We start from the raw sequence: 23,991 nt of genomic DNA, 5'->3' as shown, positions 1-23,991 counted from the left end.
ACACACACACACACACACACACACACACACACACACACACACACACACACACACACACACACACACACACACACACACACAGCTCGGCCTGCAGGAAGACAATAAGAAGCTGACAATGGAGGCTGAAACACCTCAGAGAGGAGGGAGTGCGTCGGAGCGCGTGGATGAGAGCGCGTGAAGATGTGCAGGAAGAGTCAGGATTAAACATCAGAATCAGAGAGCCGGTTTGTGCGCCCCAGTGCTTTGATACGGGACGATTAAGTTGAAGTGAAACCATTTCACAATATTTTTTTGCTACTTCTTGAATCCAAATTTTGTTGTTTGGGTCTCCCTGAGCAGCTTCAGTTCAGAGATCTGGAGGCCAGAAGTGCCACATTTTGGATACAAACGCAGGCGCACAAATTGGATTGAGAGCGCACGAGCCACGTTCTTCGGAGCAGCCGCGATGGAGGAGCAGCGGGACCCGAACAGTTCGGACAGCAGCGAGGCAGAGAGCGTGTCTCCGGCCCCCAGCATGCCCTCCCCGCCCATCCTGCCGCTGCAGGTCGCACAGCAGGCCCACAGAACCACAAACTTCTTCATCGACAACATCCTGCGGCCGGACTTTGGCTGTAAGAAGGAGCTCGGCCTGGGCCCGCGGGAAAGGGCGCACACCTCCAGCCGGGAGCGCGTTCACCCGGCGGTCAGCAGGCCGAGCCTTCCTGGGACTCCGTGTCAGGACTCGAACTGCAGCACGGACAGCTCCTCCTCCTCTTCCTCCTCCTCTAGCACTTCTCGGACGAGTCCCAAAAAGAGCAGCGGCGGAGCAGCCGCCGCGACCGCCGGCTCCACCGGGAGCAGTGGAGTGAAAGCCGAGGAGAGGACGGGCGGCGGGGCCGGGTAGAGCACCTCCTCCTCGCTGGTGGTGCTGAACGGCTCCGCGGCTCCCACACCGGAGAGCCAGCCGCTGCTGTGGCCCGCCTGGGTCTACTGCACCCGGTACTCGGACAGGCCTTCATCTGGTAAGGCAAGAGTTTCAAGAGACAGCTGAATTGAGTGTTTTTAGAGAGGAGATATTTAACACATTTTATATCACATATTTTATGAATCACTGAATACTTTAATTATTCATCTTATATTTTAATTTAGGGTCTGAAAAGAAAGTAACCCAATTGTATTTGTTTTATTATCTATTTTCTATTTCTGCTTTTACTTTTATTAAAAATAATAATTAAAATTAAAGTCTAACTTAATGTATCCGTCAGGCACGTGGGTTATTATGGTTTATTTTAAAGGGGAATATATTAAATTACATTTCTGACAGCTGTCATCTACACTTTATTTCTCTACACATTTTAATTTCACTGAATTATTTTGTTCGGAAAATATAAAAGTGAAACTACATTTTTTTAAAGGACTACAAATACAGAATCTAAAAGGTGACACGTTCAAATCTCACACTTTTAAATCAAAGTAAAAAATAAACAAACAAACGCGTTTCAATCCAACGTCTAAAACGTTGAAAACTCGTCATTATAAAATGTTTACAGATTCAGAATCAGCTTTATTTGCCAGGTACACACACACACACACACACACACACACACACACACACACACACACACACACACACACACACACACACACACACACACAAGGAATTTGTCTTCGGTAGCTGTGCTCTCAATGTACAAAAGTATAACATTAACTATAAACATAATAAGCAGAGAATAATATAAAGAGGTTAAATAAGACAACAACATGCTGAGATGAGATTGATAGTAATTATGTCTCTGATGGTTTATATACATGAGGTAGAGTTTTACAGTATTTACATAAAAGGTGTGCACGTGCATAACAGTTAAACTTCGTTTAAATCCTGTAGATTATTTTATTTAAATGTAATTTTAAAAAACTTGCTTTTACGCCTTCCTCTCTGTCAGTGTTTTTAGGTTTGTTCAAATGTTTATAAACTGATTAAATAATGATAATAATGACTTCAAAACTACACGTTTTTATTTATTTCTTTATTAATTTAAAATGAAAAAATAATAATTCAGGATTTAAAAAAATACATTATTTTTTTGTGTTAATATGAAGCTGCAGGTCCATCCAGCTGTCCGGTTAATCGAATAACTGATCAGCTATTTGCATCGAAGCTACAGGATCATGAACGTGTGGATGTGTGTGTGACTCTCGGTAGTAAATAATGTCCATTCATGTATGTGTGTTTTTGTAAAAGTGTGTGTGTGTGTGTGTGTGTGTGTGTGTGTGTGTGTGTGTGTGTGTGTGTGTGTGTGTGTGTGTGTGTGTGTGTAGTGTAACGTGCCGTCGTGTCCGGACCGGATATGAGCTCGTGCAGAAATCAAACACAAGAGATTGAAGGTAAATAAAGGCTGCAGGAGACATTTTGAATTGATTAAAGTTCTGACTGATTTGACTCTCTCTCTTCACACCGACACAGCGGAGTCAAGCACTTCCCGATGACAACCCTTCAGAATAAAATCAAACTTATTTTAATTAAAGCAGCTAATGCACTAGAGGATTAGTAAGACACATCAAAAGTTTAATTTATATTTTATTTTGACAAGTTTTGATGATTCGCTCAGCAGTTAAAGATCTTCGATCCTTTTTATATCTGAATAATAAATCTTAGAAACAGTAGCAGAAAACATATACGCACGTAAGAAAGGCTTCAGGGTATCTCATTTATATTTATATATTTTAAATCAAGACGTGATCATTTTTAACATGTAAACATTTGAGAGCTTCTGCGCATGCTCTGACTCCTCAGGAGGAATCTGTGTGATCGAGCATTTATTAATTTAACGTCCTGACTCCTCTCTGACGCTCAGTATTTATCCACAGCCGCGACAACAACATTATTTATTTATAATTAAATTACTAAGAAAAAACACTGTTTAAAAAACGAGTAGCCTATTTAAAAAGCAGTTCATGAGTTTGGAGGGTTTTTGTGTTTCTGCGCTCACTCCTCAAAATATCATAACATCATCATGAAGCTCTCACCAAAATAAAACATCACAGGATGATTATTTAATTAGTTTACTATTGTGTCATTTTAAAATAAATGTGGAACAGGAGACATCCGGAATAAAAACATTTGACTGTGAAATAAATCGACTTTCTTCTGCGACAAGGTTTCACATTTCAAACACTTCGTTTCTTTATTTTAATCAAGTTAAATATATAGGCCTGTTTGTTAGTACATGTTAGGTTCATTATTTTGAAAAAACGTGACTAAATGTTCCGGAAATTAGATTAAAATGATATTTGTATTATCGTGTTTAACGCAGTGTGTGTGTGTGTGTGTGTGTGTGTGTGTGTGTGTGTGTGTGTGTGTGTGTGTGTGTGTGTGTGTTCATGAAGCTCAAATCATGAAACTGATAATTTTACCTTTTCATAATACATATTCCCCTGTGATCCCCACTCTTATTATTATTATTATTATTATTATCTATAATTATAATTATTATCTGAGCACTTTAAACACTTTCATCAGGCAGCATTTTGTTATTTGTTATCGTCTTTGTTTCCTCCTTACTCGTGCTCCTGTTTGCTCTGCTTTAATTTTGTTAACCTGATCAAATCTTAATTCTGTATTTCTTCTCTTTTTATGGAGCACTTTTTCAGACTTCTGACTTCATCATCATTATTATTATTATTGTTGTGGTTATTGTTGTTGTTATTGTTGTTGTTATGAACGAACTGAATCACCTGCTGCAGACTGACACAGAAAAACTGTTATTATTATTTTTATTCATTATAGCTTCACTCTTATTGTCTTTGTGTGTGTGTGTGTGTGCTTACGTGACTTTGCACGTGTGTGTGTGAGCTCCTTAAGATCGACATGGGAGCTTTGTTAGCTGCTAGCTTAGCGCTCTGAGCTGAGGGGATCTGAAGGAGGTTAAAGCGTAGATGTGTGGAGATAAGGATTAGCTGATCCTGACAACAGAAGGCAGCTCATGTCTCTGATCAGATAAGAGGAACAGGAGGGTGGGACCCCGTCAACTTTTGGATGACTTTGACTGTAGGGGGTCTGCTTCTGGGGGTGGTGGAGTGGGGCCGGGAGGGGTCTGTGGTGTCTGACCCCTGAGCTTGAATTAATCTGAAACCAGAGGCCTGATGATGTAAGATGTGTCAGGAATCCAGCCAGTGTATGACAGATACACACAAAGGGATTTCCTCCCTGTGCAGGCCAGCTCCCAGCATGCATTTGGCCGCCGGTGAAGTGAAGCAACATGCTCGAGTCGGACTGAACAAACTTTCCAGCAGTTTGTGATCATCGTCTCAGGGTCACAGGAAACTCCTGCTGCTAACATGAGCTACTGTAACTCCTCATTTAAGACCAAGTGTGAAAGACTGCAGTTCATTGAGTGTCCACTAGAGGCTGACTTTGAAAGTGAGTCATCCCCATAGAGCCCCGTGTTAAACTGTCCATCTTTACTACAGACATAAACATGTTTACAGCCGGGTTTAAAAATACGCTCTGTCCTCTCAGCTGCAATGATGCGTCAGGAAACAAAGATGACACATGACTACAAATCTTCTCCTTCCTCCATGTGTGTGAATGAGATTGTCATCACTGTGAGAATGTGTCGGTGTGACCCTAATGGACAAAGCATGAGTGACGTCACCCGTCTTTTCCTGCAGGGGGCGCTGGAGTCCCATCGATGGCGGTCTCCATGCTGGAAATGCTGTCTCAGTCTAACTTTCAGTCAACCTAACGACAGGCTGAGAGCTGGAGCTGAGACGGGTTTTAAGCCTCCTGACAAACTGTTACACCGCACCCACCTGTCAATCAGGTCAGCTACACGCCTTATTGTGAATAACTCTTATCCTTCATCAATCATTGTTCCTTAGAAATAACCTTCCATGCCAAACACAGTGTGCTGCGATGCCTGGGTTTAAACAATGGCTGCTTTTTAGTTATTTACTCGAGTTATTCAAGGAATCATTTCTGCCTAATTTATTCTAAAGTGAGTTATGACAGTCAGTCACTTATAGAGAAATCAGATTTCTTCACCTGATTATTGGACACTTGTTTGAACTCTGCTTTCCCTTTAAAGCTCTGAGTTTAAACCTGGCTGAAGCAGATTTAACATGCACAGAGTTTGTGCTGGTAAAATAAGAGGCTCTGAATCTTTCTATGTTCACAGTTCAGCTCAGATCTCTCGGCTCTCTCTGCTCTCACACACTGTTGAACAGCTTTTAGCATTCTGTCAATCTTTTTCAGAGAATGTTGTGAGTATTGTCTTTGTGTTTCTTTTGCACTACATACAGATGTTTTCAGATTTATTTAAGAGGTTTATTTTGTGGTTATTTATCTGTCTCATCCAGTTTCCTGATGTAGTTTCCATCTTCATTAATGCTTTGTGTAATACGTCCTAAAGGATCTGAGTCTCTTTAACTTTTAGATCACAACTTTTCTATTAGTAGGCTACAAATAAAAAGCTTCTGAATTAATCCCCCCCCCCTCTTCTTCTTCTCCTCCTCAGACATAATCAGCATGAGTGTGGTGTTGTTAAAGGAGGGGATATTAGAGGAAACGTCTCAAAGTGTCATAATGCTTCCTGATCTGTTCCTGTGAGGCAGCGCTCCGGGGTTTATCATTCATACATAAAGATTGCATGATTATTGTTCACTCTTAATCCAAATTGCAACAGGCTTTGCCCCTCCACTTGTCACGTCACAGCAGCTCTGTGGGTGCCCACCGCGTGCCAACACGAATCTCTGCGCTGTCATCCTCGTGAAGCCGAGAGAGAGAGAGAGAGAGAGAGAGTGTGAGAGAGAGAGAGAGAGAGAGTGAGAGAGAGAGAGAGAGAGAGAGAGAGTGAGAGACATCAAGAGAAAGAGACAGAAGTGACCGCTGCAGGGCGCACTAAGCTCCGGGGTCTCTGTCTGTCCTGTCTGTCCTCTCACCCCTCCATCCCTCCCTCTCTCTGGGTTTAAGACAACCTGCTCCACTCGCTTCTCTTTCCGCGGCGTCTCCACGCGCACTCTCCACCTTCACCATTACGTCCCAAAGTAAAACGGACTTTTTAGCGCTCGCGTCCCGGACTCTCCACAGGAAGAGGATCGTCGCCGCGGTGGTAGGTATCGTCATGGTTCTAGCTCTGATAATCGCGATTGCCCTGCTGGTCCAAACCTCCAAAACGGACGCGCACTATGAGATGATGGGCACGTGCCGGATGATCTGTGACCCGTACAGCCCCAAACCGAGCGCCACGGCTCTGGAGGTCATGCAGGACCTGAGCGCCATTCCGTCCCCGAGCTTTGTCACAGGGAATAAAGGAGAGCCTGGCCGCCCGGGAAAATCCTGGCCGAGGGGGCCACCGGGCGTACCAGGGCCGTCCGGACTGACAGGGCCACCTGGGGATAGAGGGGACACCGGGAAGAACGGATATCCCGGGTTAGGAGGTACCGCGCGCTCAGAGACCGACGGAGACCCCGATCATCGGTGGGTCAAAGATCGCCTTCTACGTGGGTCTGAAGAACCCGCACGAGGGATACGAGGTGCTCCGGTTTGATGACGTCGTCACGAACCTGGGTAACCACTACGACCCCACGACCGGAAAGTTCACGTGCCAGGTGTCCGGGATTTACTACTTCACCTACCACGTGCTGATGCGCGGCGGGGACGGGACCAGCATGTGGGCTGACCTGTGCAAGAACGGACAGGTGAGAGACGTGCACGCGCTGATTCACCTTCACGCTGCCTGTTTATTCAACATGAAAGTTTTTTTTAACAGTTAAATCTTCTGGGGAAAAAAAGCTGCAACACAGCATTAAAACATTTCAATCATGTGATAATCAGAACAAATATAACAACATTTTTAAAATCCCTTTTCTGTTTAAATCGAGATCATTGTGTTAAATCCACAAACCCGCTGCAGCTGCGTCCCTCTCCTTCATGATGACAGATCAGCTGTGATACTTTAAATCAGGAGCCGTGACTCTAAACACGAACTGATTGAACTGAGAGAATACATTTAGTCCATGTTTCTTGCAGAGTGGGTTCATGAGGAAAACAAATATAATGTAACATACAAACATAATACTTATGTTCCAAATGTAAGTAGAGAGATGTGCAGGAATGTGCCAGAAGTAAAAGTGTGACTGACAGAAACAATGCGAAAAGTACAGAGACGACATTCCAGTGTGTTTGAATGTGACACATACTGGAAGGAGTGGGATCAGAGGAACCCATCGCATCATTTTAATTATGGTCTAAATCAAGGAGCCGAAGTGTAACAGGTTCAGGTTAATTATAAATGACGGAAAAACGTGGCCATTAGAATCAAAGAAAGGGCGGTATGGACTCACTTTCTCTTCCCTCCAACCCTCAAAGAGAAGCTTTAAACTCATCAATCCTGATTCTGTTATTTGTTCATGTGTTTATCTTTCTGTTGGCTCCGTCCTGGATTCTCTCTGTCACATAAATATCAGGGATGTTATTGTCTGAGTGACTTTTACGCACACTCCTCCTGCTCGCTCTCTGCTGCTGCACGCGCGTCTTTACTGCGAGAGAGGGAAAGGAGGGGCTGGAGTTGGAAGGGGCATGTTGACATCTTCTTCTTCTGCTGCTGAAGTCCGGTTTTGAGAATTATTGTTGATCCCATCAAATGTTTCCCTCTTTGTCTCCGTAATGAAACAAAAACATCCAGCCTAGAAGGCGCTGAGCCGACTCTGGAGCCCATCTGAGCACGTCCATGAGCACTTCTAATTTTTGCTGATAACTCTTCTGTAGCGTCTTTGATTGGAGAGACACCTGCAGCATGCTAAAGACCCACTTAAGATCTTTAAGTCATGGAGCGTCACATCCTGCAGGTAAACACACATTATCTATCCAGCTGCAGCTGGATCTGCATGTTTGTGAAGCTTTCAGGGGTTAATCCTGTTAAACACGCTAACATCAGCCTCTTCACTCAGAGTTTAAAATGGGTACTGCAGTCCAAATTCTAAACATTAGAGACCTGTCTCCCCCCGCCCCCTCCTCTCTAGAGTCGATCGATGCTCACACAGGTTGCCATGTGGTGGACACTGAAGCTTCAGTGTTTAGCCAGCTCTGCATCGGTCTGTAAACCTTTCTGCGTTCTAACCTCTCTCCATTTTTCAAAATCATCTCCAATATTGATCCTAGTTTGAGCACGTTTCTGCTCGTGGAGCTTATTAGAAACATGCAGAGGCTTTTTAGGTCGGGTACAATCACTTCTATCTGAACCAGTTCTCTTCCATCGCTGCAACACCTGTTGGTTTGACTTGATAACTGCTCTCATATCTGGCAAACCGAGGGGCGTCCAAAACGGCCATGTGGGGGTGCCTTAAAACCGCCTACCTTCTCTGGTCCAAACAAATCCAGAGCATTCAGGACTAGAATCTAAAGTTAGAAGGAGGACATACTGGCTGCTGCATTGTTGTCAGAGAAGCCAGCACTTCAACATAGCATGTTTCCTTAATGTCTGATCTTATAGTAAGGTCACTTAGTCATTTCACTCTGTACACATCTCACTGATTGGACCTTTTAACTTGAATGCATCACCAGAGTTGACAGGCTCCTTTCTTTCTTTACTGATTTATTCAGGATGTTGTAAACCTCAAACTCCAGAAGTAAAAATCTGAGCAAAGAAAAACAAAATCGATGTAACATGATGAATGTTCACTCTTTAAAAGGCTCTCGACATTTCCCAGCACACTCTCTGAATCACAGGTAAACCCTCTGTGAGCCTCTGAGGCTGAAATGTGCTCGTGTCTGCAGCTGTCAGCCTTCATCAGACCGGCTTGTTTACCGTCACACCTCCTCCATCCCACAATCCTCTCTGCTAAATCAAAGGCAACAGGTTTTTATGGCGCTGCACAAAAAGTGAGCGGCGGGGATAAAACATCTATTTGTTGCTCGCTCTTTAGCCGGCTGTCAGAGCGAGCGGGGCAGGCAGGTGATGTTCATGTGAGTGATTGACACCTGATGTTCGAGTCCCAATCAAACCACACGCTCTGTGTCACCTCACAAACTAACCAGGGAGCTGCAGGTGAGCATCGCACGCTAACTTGTCCTGACAGGAGGCAACAGTTGGAATGGGTTTGTCTCCGAGGGAGCAAACAGAGGGACCATCAGGCAACAATTTAAGGCAAACATTTCATTAGAAAGAATCCAACGCGCCCAGGGACAGAGGTTTCGGCAGTGCAGGGAGATTGTGTGGTTAGTTTTCTGTTGTCTCTGTGAATTTGTTCAAACAGGAGGAGCAGAGAAAGGAGGCCACGCTGATCAGCAGGAGAAAGCGACCTCGCCTGCTCTCCGTGTCACTGAGATGACTAACCACACAGTTTCCCTCCCGCCCCATCTGCACAGACGTGTATGTCACTTCCTATCGGCCCCCGGTCAGGGAGGAGGGGGCGATGGAACGAGAGGGTTCACCCATCTGCAGCCTGATGAGCCGCTGTGATGTGAAACCATGAGGCCTTCAGGGAGACGAGTGAAGGAAAGGAAGGAAAGGAAACCAGAGAGGGAGTGTTCTCTGAGATGTTTAAAACAAGAATATTTAAACTGAGTCATTAAGATGCTGAGGTAAATTCACGCAAATATTTAACATCAAGTTTCACTTCTTATGTAAAAAGAAATAACAAAAGGTCTGGACGACACTGAAGCCTCTATGAAGCCAAATAGATTGTTCAGAGCTTTTATTGAAGATGTTAACTGCGGTGATTCAAGAGTCGGTTTGCGCCCAAATCAACAGACTGGGGAAACGATGTCACGTCTTCATTGGTACAAATATGATGCTTTCACACAGACACAGAACTAAAGAAGGGAAAGGAGCCGTAGGCTGGATTCGAACCTGGGTCGCCCGCTTGAAGGACTACAGCCACAAACGCCCCATTATGTTGAACTTCAAGTAGCTGGCCATGTCTTTCCTCCTGAGACTCCATCGATATCTAGTTGGTGCTTTATTTGCAGAGGCAGGTCTTAGAGAACTTCTGTAGTCTGGCATGAAGAGTGAATGCACCTGTAAGTCTGAATTTACTTTTTTTATCTCTGTTTTTGGTCTCCACCACCTCCTCAAGGAATGATCCTTCTTCTAGCTGATAAATGCTTCTAACTGTGTCTGTCTGGTTGTCTTGCAGATATTTAAAGAACGTCCCCTGAATACTTTTGTCCTCATTAGTCAGAGATTCAAGATGAACAAAAGACGTGTGCGTCGACCAATCAGCCCCTCCTGGTGCTGGATCTGATCCCAGCTGACAAACTCAGTAAATAAAACCAGCGGGACTCTCTTTGTGTGCGGGTGAGTGGAGTTTTGTGTTACCTTGTCTGACCTTGTCTCTTTCCATTTGTGCGTCATCTTAAAGCGGGACAGAGATCGTCTGCAGCGCTGCTGTCAAAGAGCTAATGAATAATGGAGAGAGGAAGAATGGGCTCCGGGGAATCAGAACGCCAGTATATGGCTGCAGAGGAGCCATTTTAAATGTGAAAATGTCTGAGCAGGTGTGTGTGCGTATGTGCACGTGAGTGTGTGTGTCACGGAGAGGGAGGAGGGATTTATGGGAGGATTTGTGGATTTCTGTCTGTTCGATGAATTAGAGCAGAGGACGTTCATCCTGCTGGATCTCAGCTTCATGTTTGTGTGTCACATCAGGCTGATGGTCATTGGCGTGTCTGTGGGCGGTCTGTGGTACAAGTCGGCCCTGTGGCAGAGCGGGAGGGGGCATGAAGTACGGGGGTCCACATGCAGAGGTCTGTGGTGTCATGTCATTGTGGGAGATTCTCTCCAGGGCTCGTTCATTAACACTGATGTGTTTACAGAACAGACGAGTTAATGCATCGGCCGTGAAGCAAACAACGAACATCAGCTGACGTCGCTAACTTCAAATGACCTCTGTGACCACTCGAAGGTGTTTACATCGTTTAAAATGTGAGGCGACAGATAACGATTCAACACTTTTGATCCTGTAGTCAAAGCTGGGCACGCGTCCGTTAATCCGTTATTGGCGTTAATTCATTTTTTGCAGTTTTATTAATTTTTATTCTTAACGTGATATTCATTTGGAAATCAAGGATCAAAACTTTTTCACTTCTGGTAAATTCTGTTTCCGTTAACGTCCAAACCCCTCTCTTACATGGTCAGATGGATCGCAGACGACCTGAGCGAGATCATAGCACCCCCTGTACTTTATTGAGCTCATTGAATAACGAGCCAGTCTCTTCCTCGGGCACTTTCATTGCAAAGTTCTGTTTGACCTACATGAAGGTCATTTCAGAGTGAAGACAGCAGAGAGAGATATCAACAAAGATTCTGTTATTTATAGATTTTCAATACGGATACTTTCAGAAATGTTTTGTTTTCATTAGCTATTTGAAATACAAAACAAACCAGATATAACTCCATGATTGACAGCTGTGTTGACGAATGAGGCACCTGCAGCGCTGCGTGCACGGGTCATCGGAGTGAAGGGGGAATGATGAGAGGAAACATAACGAACGTCCATGAACTCTCCATAACAGCGAGTGTCTGCTTCAAAACTGACACAAAACTCTCATCTGCTGTGGACTGTACCCAGCTGAGTGACCTTTGACCTTTCATCAGGAAGGTTTAGGGTGGGACATCAGCTCTAGCCAGCTCTTTTCTGCACATGTTTTGGCTCCAAACGACTTCACAGGCGTGCGATGTCAGCGCCGTCACAGAGAAGTGGCGTCCATTTGAATACACAGTCAAAGCTCCGCCATCGTATCAATCGCATGACCATTCACAGAGGGCGTGCTCGGCTGTCCTCTGGGTTCCCTCGCCACAACAGGATATCTGATCTTAACATTAATCATGTTTAATATTTATGATTTAAAATCGGAGCAGCCCTGACGTTCCTCTAAGCAGATTGGATCGCTCTTAGCACACCTCACATCTTGAGAAACATCCAGAATCATGACTCTGATAACTTAAGTCTGCAGGAGGGAGTCAGACGCCAGATCAGCGTGATAATCCGTGTGTACCCGTCTTTATGAAGCTGTGGTCCTTCATTTCTGTGGGACGCCAAAGAGCCGAGGAGTGAGTCATCTCTGCTTTATTAATACAGAAAATATTGACTTCTCTAATATCTCTTTAAACACACACAGCTTGTTCCCCTCTCTCTGTTAGCACAGCGAGGAATGTGATTGGCGTCCACAGTACCCGCCCCCATGGCAGAGTCGGGTTATTCTAGTGGAGGTCAACGCTGGACAGTATCAGGGGAGCCCACGTGGGGGGGGGGGGGGGGGGGGGGGGGGGTCTGCAGAGCTGTGTCACCCTCAGAGTCTCCCGAAGGCTCATTCCTTCAAACGTTAATATTCATGTGCGCTGATTTCCATTTTTAAAACAAGAACCATGAAATGCCGCCGCTTTAACTGCAGGTACCAACGCCACAGTCACACACCTGCAGCGTGAAAAAGTCAAAGTGATGACCGAGGTGTTTGTGCCGTCTGTGTGAGTCTTTCCTTCCGGCTTCCTGCATCACTCTCTCTCAGTCTGTTGTTGTTTAAGTGTCTCTGTTAAAGGCGTTTTGTCCCTGAAGTGCTGCAGCTGAGCCCACATCGTCCGTCTGTACGCCTCAGGAACAGTTTATATTTAAACACCTCAAAAAGCAGCATGCACCCTCTGACAGCACAGCGGTGTCACCCCCAAGCTCCCCCTCACTCTCCCTCCCATCCTCTAAAGATCACGTAACCATGGCGAGCAGATTTACTGGTGGTGATATAAATTAACGATTCATTAAAATATATTTGAGAAGTAAGCAAAGATGTCCAAAATGAAAATGTGTTTTCAGTAAGAGTGAAACTATTCTTAAAATGTGAATTATTGGTCCTGGAGTTATTGTCTGTGTATAAAAATGGACAATATGTTTCCACCTCCTGATGTTCAAAGAGAAGCCAAAATTCCCCCTACGACACATGCTCATATATTTAGAGTCACCTGCAATGTCCACAAAGTCCGTGCACGCCGTGGTTAGTCAGTGCTGCACACACTGCGCTTTGAGTTGAGTTTTGTCCCTTTTAATTCATTTTCAGAAGAATCTGAACGTTTTTGTGACTAACCTAGAACTTCCACCAGAAACGCCCTCGCTCTTCATCTCGGACCCTTGGATTGATCAACATTGTCCTCCTGGCTGTCCCTCACTGACAGCTCAGGTTCAAAGGTGATCTTTCCCCTAAACTGTGGAGCAGCCCCCTTCCATCAGGTCTGCCCCCTCTGTTGATGACTCTTTTAAGTCCCACCTTCATATGTTAGCATTTGAGTCCTCTGATCCTGAATAGGTAGTTTCTATCAGGTTTTCTTTATTCTTATAAATGCTGTACACTCCTGTATATTGTTCCTTTGATGCGTTGTACAGCACGTCGGTCAGCTGCTGCTGTTGTTAAATTTGCTTTATTAATAAATGTGACTTGACTTGATCTCAATAATCCAACAAAGGAATAAAGGTCGATGACACGGGAAGTTTCCTTGCTCTGAGGGAAAAGCACCTGACTTCACTTCAGGTTTGGAGAGCAAACTGTCAGCATGTGAAGGATAACTAATAATCATTAAAAAACATGAGCTGTTTAGCTTTGGACGACAGTAGCTCGATTGTGGGACCCCAACCCACAACAAAAGGAAACATTTCAAATCTGTTCTGATCAGATTTAAAATAATAAACTGTAGAAATGTGCAAACAGAAAAGATTTCCGTCTCTGCAGCTCGACCAGCAGCTTTAACGTCAGAGTGAATCTGGATTTAAAGTCGTGTGTGATGTGATCCTGTTTGACCTTTCTCCCGTTTTGCCTCTTTTCATCGCCTCGGCCTTGGACTCACACGAACGCGCACACACACACACACACACACACACACACACACACAGAGAAGACTGTCCTGACACTCGTCCATGTTCACTCCGTCTCCCAGCCTCTCTCAGCTTGTTGGTCACATTTGACCGATTAAACTCAGTTTTCTCAGGCAGCCTTGCATGCCGACACGGGGTCAGCATGACGATGAATCTACCTGCTCACTGCATGCATTCTTAAACAGACACGAGCTGCAATTAGCAGCCGTGATGCGTTCAGGAACAAACCGGAGCCTGACTCTCTGAGTTTAACAGGTTCATTTAGTCCTGCTGCAGGTGGTTTGACTTTTGTCTTTCTAAAAGTCTCTTTCCTGCGTCACACCCACGAGTAACTTTGACGTGGTGTGAACAAAAGATGCTGTTAAAGATCTGTGTGCGCTCACTCTATGCCTCCTCTACAGCAAATAACAGAATTACTGCTGCTCCAGGAAACCTCCTCCTCTCCTCCTCTCCTCTTCTCCTCCTCCAGCTCCTCTCTTTCTCCACTTCTCCTCTCCTCTCCTCCTCCTCTCATCCTCCACTTCTTCTCCTCCTCCTCTTCTCCTCTCCTCCTCCTCTCTTCCTCTTCCTCCTCTCCTCTTCTCCTCTCCTCCTCTTCTCTTCCTCTCCTCCTCCTGATTTCTGCGTCTGCTTGGACTTGATCTCTCAGTATTCTGTAAGGTAAAAAGGCTTTGTAACCCCCATGAGGAAAACATTTTGTTTTGTGCACGCTTAGGGACATGTGAACCTTTGATAAAGAAAGGAAGTTAAAATGTGATATTGTAGCTGCAGCAACTCTGTAAGGAGTTTGATGCTGCACTATGAACATGTGCAGATGTTTGATAACGACTGAAGCTCCAGCTGAAGTCAGAAGTCCTCTTGATAAATGTAGATTTCAGAGAGAATGGGAAATTAAAGTGATGAAAAAAGAGTGTTCCCCTGCCAACCCTCTCCTCCTGAGTACATATTTAGATTGGCCCTCTGCTCCCGCTCTGCAGGATAAAATAATTTACTCCACGGCAAAATGCTCGGCTCGTCTGAAAATAAACAATCCCAGTGTCAATATTTCCTGAGAGGCTCTGTCACTTCACGTGGACTAGGAGCTGTCGTCTGTGTCTAAACAAAGCCAGGATTAAGCCTCCTGCCGTGTTTGTCTCATTACTCAGAGTAAAATGTGGAATTATTGGATTATTAGACGCCTCGCTTCATGTTTCTTATCCGATCAAATCTCCTTACAAAGAACAATCTTTCTCCTCCTGCAGTCCTGCTCTGCTCCTCTTTCTCGCTCTACTCTCTGGAGCTGATTTTTCATTCTCTGTTTGACTTCAGACGCTCACACACCGAGGTTAAAGCTCAGCAGACCCCCCCACACTAATGAGCCCGCCGTCTGCACGATGCTCCGTCTCTGAGTCTCCTTCTCTCTTGATGACTGATTGTAGTAAAAAGAAAACTACATCTACACACACACACACACACACAAACACATTTACACCTCATTCACAAGTTTTGCTTGATAATGTTTGTTGCTTAGATTAGTTTATAATAGTTATTTGTTTGATTAAGTTCATTGATTTTATTGATGTTGCTTTGTTTAAATAAATTCTGTTATAACTTTAAGAGAGCAGTTGTTTGTGATTAATGATTGTATTTGTATTGTGATATAAGCTGGGTGCGAAGGCTTTGTGTATGGATTTCACGCCTTCAATTTATTAAATATAGTTATTAATTATTAATAATATTAGTAATTAAATAACTAATTTGAGACTGATTTGAGGGATATTTTGGTTATATTTACCTGAGTACAGGTTGGTGCCCCAAAACGAGATTAAACATAGTTTAATGATATTTTATTTATATTATTAATAATTAAGTATAATTATTAAAGAATATAACCAAAGTTGACTTGATACAACCCCAACAAATGGTGCCCCGTGTGAGGCCTTCAATAAACCAGCTTTATTGCCCTGTAAATACACAGTAATTCGAATTTTTGATCCTAAAAGACATTTTTCTTGAGGAAAAATTGTCTTTTCTTTTGAAGATTTACTTTTCTTGCTTGTTGTTTATTCAAAACAGACAGCAAGCTGTGGCTTAGTTTGTGTTGTATGTTGTTGAACATAATGATGCAGCCAGGGCAACTTTCTTAATGAACTAGTTTGTTGCTTTAATCCAGAGTTTTATCCTGAAGTAATTCTTTTAAAGAAATGTATTTGTTGTGAACATCCTCATTTTAAGCAAAGCAGACATCAAGTTGTGTTTAGTTGTGTTGTTGTGTTTTGGTGAGTTGAGTAGTTTTCATTTTTGTGTGCTCTTTATTGTTTGAGACAACAATTTAGCCATTTTTCCAGTTGAGAGTGTAACCTCATCATTGTTGCATAACCAGCTGTCTGAGAGGTGTGAGTTCCTCCCATCCTTTGAGGACTTGAGGTGTGAATCCCCTCTCCTAGCTTCCAGGATAGACTGCAGTGATCAGTTGGGAAACCTAGATAAGATTTGCTCTGGTGTTGATCTAGCTTTGTTTAGCTTAGCGGCTTTCTTAACAGTAATCCCCTGTGGTTCCATTTTATCACGTAAAATGTCTACCAAGACCCTAGGTGAGCCGGGAGCTGAGACTCCTTTTGGATCAGACGACGCAGCACTGCAAGAAACTGTTGCCGGTCTGACGCACCTCTCCTTAGAGGAGATAGCCGACCTAAATAGCTATTCAATTAGCATTTGTGATAAGAAGTTAAAGGAGCTCGTTGATCAGGTCAACCACTGAGCCAGGAAACCCCAAAGCATAATCCTGAATGTTCCTGGGCAACTCCTCCTTCTTTCCCAACGCAAGTCCTTCCTGCAGCAAACCCAGCTGCAAGTAGAAAAAGAAGCCCTGCAGAACCACATCCAATCCCTGTTGGCAGAAAATTCACACCTTCGCAGGTTTGAATCACCACATAGGGAGGGGGGTGACTTCTCAGCCCCCAGAGGCAGAGATAACACCAACCCCCCTCCTGCTACCTGCAAGTCCACACCGCATGGTCCACAGCTGAGAAGTTCCAAAACATCAGATGAATCGGATGGCTCCTGTCCACCCAGAGATCAAAGAATGCGCATAAGGCTCATTGAATCCCTGGCGAAGGATGTAGACTGGTTTGACCCAGGTAACCCACATTTCAGCATTGATGATTACCTCAGAGAGATCAACCTGCGCCTCTGTGATCTACCTGATGCATCCACACGAGAAAAACTCAAGCTGATCTGGAAGACAACTTCCAGGAGTGTCCATGACTTCATGACTACCCTCCTGCCTGAGATCAGAGACCAGTACTCAGCACTCTGCAACGCTTTGTGCGAGGAATTCTCCACCTACACCGACCCTGTATCTGCCCCTCTTAGAGCCTTTAGTGTCTGGCACCAGAAGCATGAGGCACCCAAAGATTATTACCGGCGCCTAAAATCTGTATATTTCCAGGGACGTAATGCTCCAGGTTTGGAAGAGGACCAGACTTTCAAGTCCTTATTCCTGCACAATCTGCATGGCTGTGTGCGTTACAATGTCACCATGCATTGCCGAACACATCAGCTTGGTATGCCAGAAATCAAGAAATTTGCACAGGTGGCTTGGGAAACACGCATACGTACTGGGTTTTGGAGACACAATAGTGACCTAGCACTAGAAGGCAACAAATTGTCTAATGCTATGAATAAATCTAAGAAACCGCATCACCGACAGAATAGACAACAGAACCAGGGGGGTGAAGGAAGGAGCCAGCCACAGGGTAGTTCCCAACGTGAAGTACTGATCACCACCAGACCTGAACAGAACTCTCGGGATGGCCGAAGCCCCAGACAGAGGGGTAGGCATCACCGGAGTTCCCATGAACTTCCTAAGGAAGCAGGTTCTGACGGGGGAATGGGGAACATGATCCGGAGGTGTGTGACAGAGGTGATTAGACAGTTGGAGGCCTCCAGCCCTTACAAAGAACAAAGTTCTGACTCCACAGTGGAGAGGGGGGAGTAGCCTCCACTGTAAAACCCACCAAAGTCACTCAGCGTTAATGCTTTCTAGTCTCTGTTTTATGACCTGACAGTGGTAGTGAGACACATAAATACATGTACATTTACACAACTACATGCCACATACACCATCCCACAGGTTTACTGCTGCCCAGGCTAGGAGTTAGCCCACAAATCTACACCTGACACTCTTCTCTTTCTCTCCTCCTCTTGTCTGTTTGTTTCATTTGTTTTGTTAAAGAATGCACCTTGAGTAGCAAAGCTTTGCTAATGCCTGTTTATGTTTTATGCCTAGCGTTAGACATAGTTAGACAGTCTGCCCAGACTTTGCCTCAGTGTCTGCCCAGACCAAAATGCCTCTAATATCTCTGAACTGTTAACCCTATGGACTGCTTCCATAAGGAACTGCAAAACTGGGATGTGTCTCCATCCCAGACACATGGACTGTTTGGTCCGTGAGCTGCCTTAAAGATCGTAACCTGCATTTCGCTCTTCATGACAAGGGGGGATGTTGGGCCTCAGCCATGTGTGTGGGACAAAGGACTCAGGCCTGTATCACAGTCTCGAGCCTGACTAAAGTTATTTTGAAGGCAACTAAACAAGTGTCTGAATTCTCTATCCTCATTGGAGGAGGCCTGAGGTAAACCCACAGGCAGCTCCAGTCTTTAAAAGCAATCACCAGGCATTGCTTCTTTCTCTTCAAGTGTTGTCTGCTGACACCAGAGGATACCCTCTCCAACAAGATGGACTCCAGCATTCAAGACAAACCCTTTCCTCCTCTTGGCTTACATAGGTTAAACTCCAGAGCTGAGGTTTTTCACCCTGCCTGAATCTGTTGATTCAACATTCAACAGAGTGACGATCTAACCAACTTTGCAACGACCACCAGGAGTTACCCCAAGTAAGAGCTTTGGTCTGGGCAGAAATAGTTTTGGAAATAGTTATGTTTTCTTTTATAACCACTGATAATTATGCATCATTGTTGATGAGACGTCACACTCTGTTTATTATCTGTTGTAAGCTGCTGCATTTGTTTTATTGTGATGAACTGCTGTGTTCGCCTATGTATGTAATGCTATGCTAGTTTACCTTCAGTCAACAGCTTTCACAATCAGAAAGACCAGTGTACCCGCCGTTGAATCAAAGTCCGACCACTGGCTTTCTGGTGTTTAAGTAACAGTTACTGAACTCAGCTCAGAGAGCTCAAACTATTCCGAAAGGTAGCCACACGGCTTCCTGTGTTGTCCACCATTGTGTCACCATGTGACGAAGCCACATGGTGCATTGTCTCGCTCCACCATCTTGTTTTCTTTCTCTCTCTCTCTCTCTCTCCCTCTCTCTTTCTCTCTCTCTCCCTCTCTCTTTCTCTCTCTCTCTCTCATCTACATACACACACACACACACACACACACACAAACACATTTACACCTCATTCACAAGTTTTGCTTGATAATGTTTGTTGCTTAGATTAGTTTATAATAGTTATTTGTTTGATTAAGTTCATTGATTTTATTGATGTTGCTTTGTTTAAATAAATTCTGTTATAATTTTAAGAGAGCAGTTGTTTGTGATTAATGATTGTATTTGTATTGTGATATAAGCTGGGTGCGAAGGCTTTGTGTACGGATTTCACGCCTTCAATTTATTAAATACAGTTATTCATTATTAATAATATTAGTAATTAAATAACTAATTTGAGACTTATTTGAGTGATATTTTGGTTATATTTACCTGAGTACAAGCCCTGAGCCCCAAAACGAGATTAAACATAGTTTAATGATATTTTATTTATATTATTAATAATTAAGTATAATTATTAAAGAATATAACCAAAGTTGACTTGATACAACCCCAAAAGTGCTGAAAACAGGCGAGCAGGGCTCTCTGTGGACACGAGAGAGACACCATTCTCCCTGTTGGAGGTTATTGTTCTATTAGATCGACAGACGTTTGGAGGAGAAAGTGGGGGATATCGTGCAGCAAAGGGCAGAGGTCGGATTTGAACCCACAGCCTCTGGGACGAGGACTAAAGCCTCCTGTCGGGTGCATGGCTTAACTGGTGACTATCTGTTAGCGATTAAGAAACAAGCGCTGACGTTTCCTTAAATTTCTTCATCACGTGCTGTTTTTGTTTATTTTCTACAAGAATGGACAATAACAAAGAAAATCCAGGTCAGTGCATCCACTATGCACTGTGATGGCAAACAGTGAGTGGGTGCTGCTGATGCAGCTTTGACCATCACTGCGTGTCATAACAACACAGTGAGGCTGGAGCGCTGTGTCACCTCTGAGCAGCTGAGACGAGCCGTGACGTTCAGACGAGCTCTGACCGCTCAGCTGAACGAGTACGACAGAAAACAAGGACGACAGACAAGAGACGAGTCAGAGCCGAGCGAGAGTCCGACCTGCCAAACACACAAAGACCATGACCTCTGCAGCCTTCAGGGCCGACGCTGCAGTGCCCGAGTAGAGGAAGGGGAGGGATGGTAAGGAAGCAAGTTACAAACGAACCCTTCAACATATGATCAGGCTTAAAGAAGTGTTATGAGGACGTTGATCCTGTCTGGGTTTAGAATGAATGATTGAATTTATTATAGTCAGTAAGACAGTTAGTTAAAGTTCTCTCAGGGGCTGGAAGTCTTTTCTCAGCGTTTCAATCACAGGAGGAAATGAATGCAGACTATAAGTTCTCCTCAACCCGTCACCAACATCCCTGAAGTCTCAGGAACATTTTCATAGGGGCTTTCTCTCATTTTTCAGCTACTACATAACCTGGCCCCTCCCCCCAACCTGTCCTAGCTCCTCCACGGGCAAACTCCCACCTGCTCTCTCAGGTCTGCTGACGCAAACCTCCTGTCCCCCCCCCTGTAGGACAAACTATCGGTCCTGGGCCTTCTCCATTGCTGCTCCCACCCTCTGGAACTCACTCCCAAAAACCATCAGAGACCCCCACTCCCTCACTTCCTTCAAGAAATCCCTAAGCCCTCACCTCCAACACTGCCTACAACCACTAACTCTCACCCTCCTCTCTTTACATTATTTCTTTGTTGTACTGTCCTCGTCATCTTTGTTCTGTTTTTTTTTTGTTATTCCTTGTCAAGGCGTTTTTGAGTATCTAGAAAAGCACAATATAAGACTAATTTGTTATTATTAATTAATTATTACTAAACTTACAAAATGAGACAAAAACAAAACTGTACTCCTCAAAGCTCGTGCAAAGAGTTCAATACACCTGAAATGATGCTAACGAGCAGCTAGCATCTTTGTGCTCTTTGCTGCTCTGAGTACAGTCGGGGGGGGGGGGGGGGCCCTCATGGCCAATTAAAGTCCAGCTTTAAATCACCGGAACTAACATTAAAGAGAACGAATCAGCGTTTTGGGAGAATGTGAGTAATGCAGTGTGGTATTTATTAAATGGACGACATGCCTATCTATGGAAATCATTCCATCTAAATAATGAAACTGTCTATTAATTCAGTTTGTCAATATTAGTTTCTCTGCATTAGTCTCGTGCTCTGCCATTTTTGCAGGATGTGTTGAGACAGTGTGGAGCGGTTAAAGCAGGACAGGAGTGAGAGAGTTTAAGCAGGACAAACCGCTCTTGATGAATTATTGCAGGAAGGAAGATAACGGCTGTTATGAGACTTGTATCACACCTGAAAACCTGGAAAGAAGAGACATTTTCTCCCCTCCTCCTCACGGCTTTTTTATCTTTCTGTGGAGAGGAAGGAGCTCCGTGATGAGCTCGGTGCACGGCTCTCTCTGCAGAGCACAGACGTAGAGACGTGAGCAGCTCCTCTCTGCAGTCAAATAGGAGAAGATGTCGAGCTGCAGATGTTAATTGGTGAGAGTGCAGTAGGATTTGCATTAAGTCCTTTGTGAATCGGACCTAGAGACGGAGCAGATAGAGTTGGCTAGAGAAGCACAATTCATGGTTTGTGTAGAAAAATCCATGCAATCCATTCTTGCAGGAATATGGAAATTACTCCAGTGTGTGCAGGAGAAACTGTTGTTTTCTGGAGGATATAAGAAGGCAATCGTTTGCTGCCTGGGGAAGAGGAAACAGTTGTGTTGTTTTATTTTTTTGCTTGTAGTGATTTGTTTTGATTCTGCACAGCTGGATGTTCACAGACTCTGAAGGCTCACCTGGTTATCAATATGAGCCACTGTGCTGCAGCCAGGAGCAGGTTAATCAAATTTCCCCGCTGAGAAAAAGGCTGTGACCCTGTTTGGAAATCTCTCAGTCGGATGATGAGTCCACAAACGCTGCACTTCATCACCTCTCAAACTGTATAGAGTAAATAAAAGATTCCGATTCAGCCGGCCCTTAAACGAGAGATTTCCATTCTGAGCTCCTCTGCAGCCTCTTCACTCCTCGCTGACCTCCCCGTGCTCCTCACATCTGCAGGCAGAGGGACACATCGGCCTGAGTTATGTCCCCGCTTCTCCGCTTCCTCCGGGTTGATTTAAACTCGGGGCTCCTGTGAATCAGCCGTAATGCACGGCCGCTGTTTCTCAGATGTGTCACATCTCTATTCATGGCAGTGGTCGGTAATGAGACAGCAGCAGAGACCTGGGAATCTATCACGGAGGATGGCTTCCCTGAGGGGAGGAGATTGGAGTGGACGGTGGACAGACAGCGTGGATCAGGAGTTCACCATTATTCTCCAGGAGTGGGGGGCTACCTCTAATGTCAGCACACCGCTTGGAAGACAAACCTCCAACATCCACCCAGGACAGGCGGACAGACGGACTGCAGAGAGATGATGGAGGATAGAGATGACGTACTCTGACATTAGCTGCCGTCACATCAAATTTTAAAATACAGCACAAACCTTTAGCATGATATTAACCTTTCACTTTTTAAATAGAATCATTTTTAATGCAGGGCAACGTTTAGAATGTGTTATAAAAGCTGCAACTTTCTAAAGTTTGAGCTTTAGAAAAAAGAAACTAAGAGAGACTTAGAGAGAGTGAGAGAGAGACTCAAGCTTAGCCATGTTAGTGGATCTACAAACTGTAAAGCGCTCCTCGCGTATTCTGACCAATTAGAATCAGAATCAGAGTCTTACACTGAAAGTCACACTCACACAGCAGCTAAGTTAACATGCTAAATGTCTTCACTCCGACTAAAACCACTCTTCAGTTAGGATTTCAACTTCTCTGTTTACATGGACGCTAAATAAAGTGATCCGATTATGGAGTGTGACGTGCATGAACACACATCAGGTGATGAGGATGAAACCATGACGACACGAGCAGAGCCTCCTGCAGGTCTAATCTGAGGTAGCAGCAGAAGAAGAAGCGTCTCCTGATCTCAGAACATTTACAAAAATCTTGTCTTGAAGCATAAAATAAACATCATCACCTATTTCTGTCTTTACCTTTAATTTAAACAGTTTAATTTGTCTCCTTGTTTTCTTGTCATCAGAATCTACTCAAACATCGCTCCTCAATTTCACCCTTTTCTTTGCACTAAAAGCAACTTTATTTTCAAGTCTCAGTTTAAAGGTGGAGTCAAAGCATTCAGACTAGGCCACTCCTCCTGGGATCATCGCCCCCCAGAAGCTCCGCCCCCGTAGTGTGTACATTTAGTGCTTGTACCTACACTGCAAGCTAACACACGCTAGCTCAAGCTTACTGCCGGTATTTGTAATAATTTAATTTGTAACGCACTTTACATTTTTGTAAAGAAATCTCAAAGTGCTACAGGAAGAAAAAAATAGAAATAAAAACAAATTTAATCAACTAACGAAACTAAAATCACAAGCAGAAGGCTTTGTTAAAAAGGTGGGTTTTTAGGGCCATTTTAAAAGCATCAGCAGACTGTGGAGCCCTCAGCTGCTTGGGGAGAGCGTTCCACAGACTGGGAGCAGAGGAGCAGAAGGCCCGGAGGATTGTGGGGTGAGGAGTTCTTTGAGATAGAGGGGGGCATTTCCATGGGTGCACTGGTAGGTGAGAAGGGTGACTTTGTATTGAATCCTGAATGAAATAGGGAGCCAGTGTAGTGTCTGAAGGATAGGTGTGATGTATTCATATTTACGCACTCTCATAGAACTCTCACTCTGGTAGAATGAGTTTTTGCACAGATGTTTAATGTGGGCTTCAAAGTTCAGTTGAGGGTCCATTTTGATGCCGAGATTTGTGACGGTTGGAGAAAGGTGGAAGACTTGGCCAGAA

The 23,991-nt window shown here is 44.3% G+C and overlaps 2 pseudogenes; both read left to right on the top strand.

The window, feature by feature from the left end:
- Positions 1-375: 375 nt before the first annotated feature.
- LOC132987563 (homeobox protein engrailed-1-like) lies at positions 376-1,030 on the top strand (annotated as a pseudogene).
- Positions 1,031-5,759: 4,729 nt separating this feature from the next.
- On the top strand, positions 5,760-9,309 carry LOC132987562 (complement C1q-like protein 2; annotated as a pseudogene).
- The last annotated feature ends 14,682 nt before the right edge of the window (positions 9,310-23,991 follow it).

This window comes from Labrus mixtus, chromosome 13 (genome assembly GCF_963584025.1).
Source record: "Labrus mixtus chromosome 13, fLabMix1.1, whole genome shotgun sequence".
Lineage (NCBI taxonomy): Eukaryota > Metazoa > Chordata > Actinopteri > Labriformes > Labridae > Labrus > Labrus mixtus.
This window is presented reverse-complemented; position numbering and strand designations above follow the sequence as displayed.